At 43.7% G+C, this 9,148-nt stretch overlaps 1 protein-coding gene across 2 annotated transcripts in view; it reads right to left on the bottom strand.

Moving 5' to 3' along the window:
- Positions 1–6,996: 6,996 nt before the first annotated feature.
- abhd17c (abhydrolase domain containing 17C, depalmitoylase) overlaps positions 6,997–9,148 on the bottom strand; it is a 33,330-nt gene continuing 31,178 nt past the window's right edge. For both annotated transcript variants that reach the window (XM_085463393.1, XM_085463385.1), the window contains one exon: positions 6,997–9,148. This exon is cut by the window's right edge and continues 1,163 nt beyond it. The gene's annotated coding sequence lies outside the window, so the exon portion shown is untranslated.

The raw sequence follows: 9,148 nt of genomic DNA on the forward strand, positions 1-9,148 counted from the left end.
GTGTGGATCAGTGAATCGATGTCTCGTTCACTCTTGGCATACAACTTGATGTCATCCATGTACAGGAGGTGGCTGACAACTGCTCCGTTCCGTAGTCGGTATCCGTAGCCAGTCTTGTTAATGATCTCACTGAGGGGGTTCAGGCCTATGCAGAACAGCAGTGGGGACAGAGCATCTCCTTGGTAGATCCCGCACTTGATGGTGACTTGTGCTATGGGCTTGAGGATGGCCTCCAGTGTTGTTTGCCACATCCCCATTGAGTTCCTGATGAAGGCTTTCAGGGTCCTGTTGATCTTATATAGTTCTAGGCATTCCAGTATCCAGCTGTGGGGCATTGAGTCATAGGCCTTCTTGTAATCAACCCAGGCAGTGCACAGGTTGGTCAGTCTGGTCCTGCAGTCTCGGCTGACTGCTGCCAGTAGCTGGTGTTTTGCGCCTCTGGTATTCTTGCCCATCCCTTTCTGTGCCCCGCTCATGTATTGACCCATGTGCCTGTTCATCTTAGCCGCTATGATACCTGACAGGAGCTTCCACGTGGTGCTGAGGCAGGTTATTGGTCGGTAGTTGGAGGGGACCGGTCCCTTCTGGGGGTCCTTGAGGATCAGGACTGTCCGGCCTTCGGTTAGCTGGTTCATTTGTGCTGCCAGGCGCTCGTGGAGTGCAGTCAGCTTCTTCAGCCGGTAGGCGTGAACCATGTCAGGGCCTGGTGCTTGCTGTCCGACTCTTCATACTGGAGACCCTTTCTTGGATATCTGCCACGGATATATATATATATATATATATATATATATATATATATATATATATATATAGCGTTAATCAGGTTTTTATGCACAAATAGCTGCTAAGAAACCACGAATAAGGAAAAGCAACAAGCAGAGGAGATTTGTTTGAGCCAAGAAACACAAGGAATGGACATTAGAACAGTGGAAATCTGTGCTTTAGTCTGATGAGTCCAAATTTGAGATCTTTGTGGTTCCACCTATCGTGTCTTTTTGCAATGCAGAAAAGGTAAATGAATGGTCTCTACATGTGGGGGTGGTTTGCTGGTCACACTGTTTTGTGACTGCTCAGTGACAAAAACACTTATGAGTAGGGATGGGTACCGGTGTCCGGTGCCATGATGGCACCGGTTCTGACATAAACGGTAGTAACCAGACCGAAAAGCAGCGCACATTTCGGTGCTTTATTTCGGTGCTTTTTTTTCCTGAGCTGTGATACACTTCTAGCCGATCATTTTACGTTTCCGAGGATAGTAGGCGGGGCCAGGTATGTACGTTCTTTTATGCAGAGCTACAGATTAAAAATGCCCAAGGCGAAGCGGTCAAAAGTCTGGCTGTACTTCACAGCAAAATATGCAAACTCAGCAGCCTGCAACAAGTGCTTTAAGCTGATACTGTGATACTGTCAAAGGAGGTAACACCTCGAATCCGATGAAACACCTGGCGACGCATAGCGGGTTTTTTTTAAAAGCCGAGAAATGCGCCGTATTTGATGGCAGCAGCAGCCGTTCTTCTCTGCATGAGTAGCTTAATGTTGTTCGTGTGTAATTTACATTGAGTAGGCTAACCACGTTATTACATTAATGCATGTAAGGTGAACTAGCAAACATCATCATAGCTACATGCGGCTGTCTTCTTGTTTGATGGCAGATACTCCCTTCACCCTGGCCAAAAAGGCTAAAATGACCAAAGAAAAAGAGGGAAACAGTTAAACATGAGAGGTTTAGGACAAAGTTTGTGTTTTTGCCATTGTTTAAGCACTGCTTCCAGCCAAGAGTGATACCATATATGCCCCATAGCTGCAGAAAAGGCTAACATTGTTATCTTTTTACAAAAAACCAGCTGAACATGAGAGGTTTTTGGACCAATTTTGTGTTCTCCATTCTTTAAGCACCGGTTTGAGCACCGTTTGAGCACCGGCACCGTTTCAAAAGTACCGATTTGGCACCGGTATCAGATAAAACCTAAACGATACCCATCCCTACTTATGAGCCTCTGAAACAAGCCCAGGAAGTGGTTACAGGAAGAGAGTGATAAATTGTCTAAAACAGTTAGATGGTCTTGTATGATGTTACACTTCTCTTCACTTGTGTTCCAGTCACTGAAGCGTTGGAGGTAGTTCGCAAGAGATTACAGGATGACCCCAACCTCAGTAACAGGACCACTCTCAGCATCGACCAAGTGTGTTTGCTTTTGGAACTGTCTTAGTTCCACCTATTTCAAATACAAGGGTCAGTTCTACAGACAGAAACATGGGTACTCCATGGGTTCCCCAGTTTCACCCATTTTGGCCCTGTTATGTGACTCTGTCATCCACCTCTTGAAGACCACCAAGTCATTGGTTCAGGTATGTGGATGACACCTGGATGAAAATCAAATCTCAGGACGTACCACAATTCACAGATCACATTAACTCGGTGGACCAACACATCAAATTCACCAGGGAGGATATGAAAAGTGGAAGGTCAGACTTCTTAAACTGTGAGATTTCCATCAGTAATGGGGGACATCTAAAAGCTGATGTGTACCGTAAACCTACGCATACGGATCAGTATTTGAGGTTTGACTCTCATCATCCACTGGAGCACAAACTGAGCTTTATCAGGACACTACAACATTGAGCGAACACCATCCCCACAGACACAGCGGCCAGGGAAGCAGAAAAACACCAGTTCAAGAAGGCCCTGAGTAAATGTGGTTATCCCAGCAGGACTTTTGTCAAAGCTGGGAAGGCGCCAAAAGAAGGCTCCAGCCGATCCAGGAGAGAAGGACAACCGCTGCCTAAGCGAAAACCCTTAGCGAGCCCATATCTGTCAGGCGTTTCGGAACAGTTGAGACGCATTTTTTTCTAAACACCGGGTCTCTGTGGCTATTAAACCCCAAAATATGCTGCAACAAAAACCGGTCCACCCCAAGGATCGGGTCCCCCAACACAAACAGAAGTGTACACTGTTAAATGCCAGGAGGATTGCCAGGATTTATACATCGGGGAAACCAAACAACATCTGGTGAAGTGGATGGCACAACACAGAAGAGCTCCCTCGTCAGGCCTGGACTCTGCAGTCTATTCACACCTACAGGCCAGTGGACACTCTTTCAATGATGAGGATGTAACATCCATAGGGAGGAACGCTGGCTTGAGTGCGGAGTCAAGGAGGCCATTTACGTAAATAGGGAAAGACCATCTCTGAATCGAAGAGGGGGCCTCAGAGTACATCTTTCTCCATCTTCCAATGCTGTGATTGGAGCCATTCTCCAACTCTCTGTTAATGGTATTTATGGCCATTGATCAGTGGTCTATGATCAATGGTTGTTGATCAGTGGTCATGACAGTTTGCATATTAATTACAACAGACTTTGTTGGTGATGACAGCTTCAAGACACCTCCTACATGGAGAACCTGGTATCATGCATTACTCAGGTGTGGCACATTCTTCCATAAAAACAGTTCAAATTCTGAAGGTTTTGTGGGCCCCTTCTATGAACTCAAATGTCTATCAGCTTTGCTTCTTACCACAGATTTTCAATTAGATTCGGTTCAGGTGATTGGCTGGGCGATTCTAGTAGCTTTATTTTCTTTTCTGAGTTTTCTTGGCTTGTGTTTGGAATCATGGTCTTCCTGAATGTCTACCCTCGTTTGTCCACCACCATTATTTTGGTTGATAGCAGCAAATTTTTATCAAGAATGTATCAAGAACAGGCCCACAACTTGATATTTCCAACTCAAAAGGCACTGCGTAACAACCTAAGACAACAAAGTTTGAACCTCCAAACATGTTGTGTATTACGGTTTGGAGTTCAAGTTTTGTCCTACCTGACCAGACTATATGTCTGTGTGTCTTTCTATGTCTTTCTGGCTGCTGCCAAATTTCCCTTTGTGGGACAATTAAAGGATTATTCTATTCTATTCTACAGGGTGGGCCATTTATATTGATACACCATAATAACATGGAAATGGCTGGTGATATGTTAAAGTCCTGTTTGTTGCACATTAGTATATGTGAGGGGGTAAAAGAGAATAAAGTTACGTTTGTGGACTTCAGCTCTGCCTTCAACACCATCCTTCCAGACCATCTCCGAGGCAAGCTTTCCCAGATGAATGTGCCTGATCCCATCTGCCGGTGGATCACTGACTTCCTGACGGACAGGAAGCAGCACGTGAGGCTGGGAAAGAATGTCTCGGACTCCCGGACCATCAGCACCGGCTCCCCTCAGGGCTGTGTTCTTTCTCCTCTGCTCTTCTCCCTGTACACCAACTGCTGCACCTCCACCCACCAGTCTGTCAAGCTAATCAAGTTTGCAGATGACACCACCGTTATTGGGCTCATCTCGGACGGGGACGAGTCTGCCTACAGGAGGGAGGTTGAACGTCTGGTGTCCTGGTGCAGCCACAACAACCTGGTGCTGAATGCCCAGAAGACAGTGGAGATTAATGTGGACTTCAGGAAGCACACAGCCCCACTCCCCCCCATCATCCTGACTGACACCCCCATCACCTCTGTGGACTCATTCCGCTTCCTGGGTACCACCATCACCCAGGACCTGAAGTGGGAGCCCACCATCACCTCCGTCATCAAGAAAGCCCAGCAGAGGATGTACTTCCTGAGGCAGCTGAAGAAATTCAACCTGCCAACACGGACGATGATGCAGTTCTACACCGCAATCATCGAGTCCATCCTCACCTCCTCCATCACCGTGTGGTACGCTGGAGCCACTATCAGGGACAAACAGAGACTGCAGCGTGTTGTGCGCTCTGCTGAGAAGGTGATTGGCTGTAGACTCCCATCTCTGCAGGACCTGTACACCTCCAGGACATTGCGGCGTGCAGCTCGGATCTTAGCTGACCCTTCTCACCCTGGACACAGTCTGTTTGACCTGCTCCCCTCAGGCAGGAGGCTCCGGTCCATTCGCACCAGAACCTCTCGCCATAAGAACAGTTTCTTCCCCTCTGCTGTTGGACACATGAACAATAACCGTATGACTGTTCCCACCACTAACACATGACCCTACGCTGTGTCACTGCATCATTCTATGTTTGGCACTGATCACCACCTGCACTCATGTATATATCTTTCTACGTAGCACTTTTAATTCTTATTCTTACTTTTATTTTTTCATGTCTATTTAAGCGCAATTTATGACAGTATGTTTGCACTGAAGCACCGCAGCAATTTCCTAATGTTGTAAACCTGCTCAACATTTGGCAATAAAACCCATTCTGATTCTGATTCTGAAACCAAGCACACCATTGTTTTTCTTGTGACATTACCAATAAGTTTGATGTGTCACATGGCCCTCTTCCTATTGAAAAAACAAAAGTTTTATCCAAGATGGCCGACTTCTAAATGGCCACCATGGTCACCACCCAGCTTGAGGAGTTTGCCCCTCACATATACTAATGTGCCACAAACAGGACTTTAATATCACCAACCATTCCCATGTTATTACAGTGTATCCATATAAATGGTCCACCCTGTATATTCTCCTGGTATTTCACAGGCTTGTCTAAATATTGTTAAACTGTTGTATGTTTAACACAGCCTTGGCTCCCATGGGACATCATCGTGGAGGGAGGGGTTTCCTCTCTCTACCTCTCCCTGCTGCCCCTTCTTGGAATGCAGCTGGATGTTCTGGTGTGGTCGTTAACACCCTTCCTTGGTCATCTGGTTTGACTAGGAGCTCTTCCTTGTTATATTTTCTCCCCCCTTCATTAGAGCCAATTTGGGAAAAGAAAAATGTGTTTGGCACAACAGTCCATTCAGTTAATAATTCTAATGGCAACAGCTGCCAGACAGAAAGGATGGGAGTTTACATTCTTTTGTAACCAATGCCATCAGTATGTCTTAGCTGTCCATATCTGAGGCCTCGGAAACTGCCAGGCAAAGACTCACAGCTTTGGCCAGCTGCTATTCCACTTAACCATCCAAGGTGTACTCTCAGTGGCAGCGGAACAACATGAGAACAGCCCAACCAAGGCTGGAGATGAAGCAATATTGGATAAGCGTATGGGACATGGACACAACCCATGACAAGAATGCTCAGTGGCTAGTGGATCTAAGAGGAAACCACAGCAACCTCCCTGAATAGGATCCAGTAACCATCACAGTGGCAGACATCCAAGAAAGGGTCTCAAGCATGAAAACCTGGACAGCACGAGGCCCAGACATGATTCACATCTACTGACTATAGAAGCTAACTGCACTGCATGAGTATCTGGCAGCACCTGTGAATCAGGTACTAATAGATGAGTCATACCCAGAATGGCTAATGGAAGGCCAGGCAGCGCCTATCCCAAAAGATCCAAAGGGACCAGTCCCTCTACCACACTATTATCAAGCACAGGTAGAGTTGCACAAATTAAATATATTAAAAGCCTTCAGAAAAGTGAAAGTAGAAGAGTGAGTCAAAAAACAGAGAGACATGCTGTAGACGGAAACTGATGAACTCAAAAGTCAATACAAGATTTTGTTTTACTGATTTATGTACTGTCACATACAGGCACAGACTACAACCTGAAAAAGTTAGAACAATATAAAATTAATAGCTCATTTAAAGCATAAAGTTAATTAGACATATTGGAATTTAAGGCTGAAATTGTTTTGCGATGCCAGGAAAAAAATAAAATACCAAACAAACAAAAAGAATTACCCAATAACTGGGAGAAGGTCTCTCTTGTAGATGAGGAAAAGTTCAACTAGGGATACAGCTAAAATGTATGAATACAGTTTATCAATAGGAAAGCAAAATATTAGGAGATTTTATCAATGACACTTTTGACAAATTTCTGTAGAAAAGAGAAAACCACTACTGAATGGCTGTTATGTTCACTGCAGATTGTGGAATGGAAGTCATGGCATGGATCAAAATACTTCTGAAAACGACATTCTGTCACGTTGTTCACAGTTTCCAAAGTACTCAGAAATATGGTTGTATTACTACAATATTGGTATTTCATCACCCTAACATGGTGGTGAGACAAAGAAAAGATCAGAAACACAATTCCACATGTCCTTTATTCCACTATAACCAATGAAACATCCATTGTGCTGCTTCTTGCAACCACTACATGTATGATGTATCCATTTCACAGCATATTTAAGGCTTATTTCATTGTTTTACACACCATGATCAATATACGATTCTACTAGCTGTCTTTCATTTGCATAATAAAATCAATAAAAACTAGCCAGCCTTATGAAAGGCCTAATATGTACCGAGTACTGAAGTATACCATTACAGAGGATTACTGTACAAACCATTTTCAGAAACGGTGTAAATCTTTCAACATTTAGATTGGACAAATGTGTAAAAATGTCAGTATCAAAAGAAGAATCGGGTCCTAAGAGGATCTTCATTTCCTTTTAGAAGAGAAACTAAAGGAAATACACTGGAGATGATTGAGGACTTTTTACTCAAAAGTCCAACATTAGCTATGATCGGAAAACACGAATATCCAACTGACAAATTACAGCAGTGCACCAAATCATCATTACAAGTTGCTATGCAAATATTCCCCAAACACAATCCTGAAAAGATTCAGCATTTACTTCAAAGTGTTAGTTTGTTTTGTTTAAATCTGATCTTAGTGTCATATAGCTTCATTTTTTTTGTCCACTTGCAGGCAACAAAAAATAAATTATTCAAATACAACTGATGCAACATCCAAAACCAGGAGTGATCATTTGCATGCGTCGGTCATTTTCACAGCATTCCATTTCCTCGTTGTGGTTTTGTCTTTGAAAGTTAAAATTATCAAAGGGTTCAGCAGACACCTGCTTTGTAGGCTGATTTCTATCATTCTACAGGCAGGAACACGAGTCAGAGGATTACTAGTCAGGCTGAAGTTGATTTTTGTACCTTGCTCTCATTTTGGTATTCCCCAAACTGTCTGGCTTTCACAGTGATCGATTCCTGCGATAAATAGCAGCAGTCAGTCCCCCTGAAGACCACAAGCTTCTTGCAGTTCACAGGAATGTCTGACTGAAATACAAACATAAGGCTTTGTTCTTAGTGAGGAATTACAGATAATTAAGCACAACCCCCAAACCAGTAAATGTATGTTCACTTTGAACAACCTATTCAGTGTCTTCAGACGGCAAGCAAACCCACTCTATGCTGCCTGGCAGCTTGCAAGACTTGTTTTCATGTGAATCAGCTGTCTTACCAGCCAATCAACAGTTAACACAGCTCTGATACCCGCTGCTCTCTCTTCCACAGAGGTAGGTTTTCTTATTTGGGATGTTTCCCTTTTGTGTTGCTTAAAGGCCAAGGTGCACACATGGTGTGAGACTGCTGCATATGAGACGACAATGAGAATTTTCGATATGTACCAGGTGCAATCAAAATTTCTGACAGTTCTCTTTTCTTTGTGCAGCAAACCTCCAGGAGCTCCTAGTACTTGGATTGCTCCCTGATAGTCGTACTCTGACCATTTGACTTTCATGTTCCAGGTCAAATCTGGCAAGTAGGACTGTTTGGGCCAAAATAGATGTGTGTGTTTCCTGTGTGGTGTGAGAAGCAGACTGTCCTGTTGGCTTGCACTCGATCTTCTCCGCTGGACGGCTGGATGATTTAACTGTGCTTAAACGGTTATCATTAGGGATGCTCCTGACCAAACATTTTCTTAGTCAATGAGTTGGGTTTTTTTTGTTACATCAAACCATTAGTGACCTAAGTGTTATATATTCTGGACTTTCTCTTTCAAAAAAGACTCAACAGATCATTCAGTTTCCTGAGAAACATAGAATGTCACAAGTAATATTAGGACTGTGTAAGATTACAGGGAAACAACTGTGATTACAAAGTTTACAAATGTGAATTTTATAAGTGCACACACATACTAAGACACTAGCAAATGTTTAATGTTTTGCAACAAACAGCAGGAAGACTCTTGATGTTCACGGTTGAAGCTAAATGCTATGGTTAGGCTACAAACGGATTTCAAACAGTAAGCCATGTTTGCCTGCAACCTTCTATGAGTTATCAAAGAGCCTAAGAAAATGATGCCACATCTTTAATTTGCTGCCCACAATCCTTATGTAATATCCACTGAGACCAGCTGTGTGTGAGTGACCAACTCATTATAACCACTTCCATTTTACAAATGACACACACACACACACACACCTGCACAACAGCTGTGACCA

Source organism: Copadichromis virginalis, linkage group LG1 (genome assembly GCF_057382275.1).
Source record: "Copadichromis virginalis isolate Kocher_CV1m ecotype Utaka linkage group LG1, C_Virginalis_male_GT1.1, whole genome shotgun sequence".
In the NCBI taxonomy this organism is placed as follows: Eukaryota; Metazoa; Chordata; class Actinopteri; order Cichliformes; family Cichlidae; genus Copadichromis; species Copadichromis virginalis.